The 1836-nt window shown below is 40.8% G+C and overlaps 1 non-coding gene across 1 annotated transcript; it reads left to right on the top strand.

Annotated features, from left to right (window-relative positions):
* Positions 1-1729: 1729 nt before the first annotated feature.
* Positions 1730-1836, top strand: LOC117275342 (small nucleolar RNA R71). The gene has a single exon (XR_004505506.1). It is a non-coding gene; the product is annotated as a small nucleolar RNA R71 (small nucleolar RNA).

The following is a 1836-nucleotide window of genomic DNA, read 5'->3' as shown; positions in this document are numbered from 1 at the left end:
CCTCATCATAGATTGTTGAATGTTGAATATTATTTCTTTATTATTCAACCTCATTTTCAACTCTCCAGTCTCACAGTCAACCAATACTCTTCCAATAGATAAAAATAGCCTTCCCAAAATTATGGGTATTTCGTCGTCAACCTGGCAGTCAATAATAACAAAGTCGGCAGGAAGTACGAACTTTCCCACTAGAACGAGCACATCATCCAGGATTCCTGTTGGCCTTTTCACTATGCGATCAGCCAGTTGCATCAACATTGAGGTTGGTCTAGCTCTGCCAATGACTAACTTTGTTTAGATTGCCAAGGGCATCAAGTTAATGCTGGCTCCCAAGTCACACAATGCTTTAGCAAAAGCATAACTTCCAATTGTGCATGGGATAGTGAAACTACCGAGATCAGACAACGTTTGAGCCATAGGTCTTGTCACTACCGCACTACAAGTTTGAGTTAGAGTTACAGTATACAGGTCCTGAAAGTCAAACTTTCGAGTCATCAAATCCTTCATCATTTTAGCATAACCTTGTATTTTCCTCAAAGCATCCATTAGCGGAATATTCAATTGAAACTGTTTGAGCATTTCCATGAATTTTCTGTATTGATCATCTTTCTTTTGCTTTGCCAACCTTTAAGGGAATGGTGTTGGAAGTAGCTTATGCCCACTGTTCTGTGTCTTTTCCCGATTAGAATTCTTTTCGAATACTTGTTCTAGGAGCTGTTCAATTTCTTTCTCATTGCCTTTGTCAACTTGTGCTTGCTAAACTATGACCTTTGTAAGCTCCTTCGACTCATCGATCTCAATTAGCACTGGAGAATGTGACACTGTCTCTCTATTATATTGAGCAAATTCTTGCTCTCTGTCCAAATCCCTTCCATTCCTGAGACTCACTGCCATTAACTGGTTCTGGTTCTGCTTTTTTGGATTGATGTGTGTGTCTGCAGGCAATGTTCCTTGTGGGCGATTGTTCAAATCCATAGACAACTGGCCTAACTGAGTTTCAATGCCTTTGATAGCCTAGTCATGTGCAGTTAACTTTTCTTGCATCTTTCCATTAGTCCCAATGATTTTTTACAGCATGCCCTTGATTTCTATCATATTACCATCTTCATGTCTGGTCACCTGTTGTTGATGAGGTTGTTGGTAAGCCAACTGTTGTTGGTGTTGCTGATTGTAACCCTGCTATATTTTATAGGACACAACTTGGCCTTGTGGTCGTGCTCCCACGGGATTGGTATTGTACTGTTGTTGGGCTAGTCTGTACTACTGATCCTGAGGTCCCCATTGTTGTCCACCTTGCCTCTGACCCCCAAAATTATTTATGTAGTTCATGTCTTCTCTGAAGCTCTGGTTATCATTTTCTCCAATCCACGAGCAAATATACGGCTGATTGATACAGGGAGTGTATAAGCCTCCATTTGTTGTGTCAACAATATGAACATGTTTTGTGCCCATCTCATCAATTTTCTTTGTCAACAAGCTCATGTGGATCATGAGAGTGGCTATATTTTCTGTATTTTTATTGTTTGGGTCAAGGGCAACAAAATGCACTATTGGAATGAGTGTTGTATCCCTCATCATCCGACCTGAATTTTGAGCCATCTTGTCAAGAAGAATATTACACTCTGTAAATGATTTGCTTAAGAATGCACCCCCGGATGAAGCATCTACATTAGCCTTCAGACTGTCAGCCAAACCCATATAGAATCTCTGTCCTAGCACCTGATCCGGGATGCCATGGTGTGGACACTTCACCAACATACCCTTAAACCTCTCCCAGGTTTCTTGTAAAGTTTCAGTTGGTTTCTGTCTGAACTGCAATATCTCATCAATTTGCCG

Source organism: Nicotiana tomentosiformis, chromosome 5 (assembly GCF_000390325.3).
Source record: "Nicotiana tomentosiformis chromosome 5, ASM39032v3, whole genome shotgun sequence".
NCBI classification, from domain to species: Eukaryota; Viridiplantae; Streptophyta; class Magnoliopsida; order Solanales; family Solanaceae; genus Nicotiana; species Nicotiana tomentosiformis.
The sequence above is the reverse complement of the archived record's forward strand: the minus strand, read 5'-3'. Positions and strand labels throughout refer to the sequence as shown.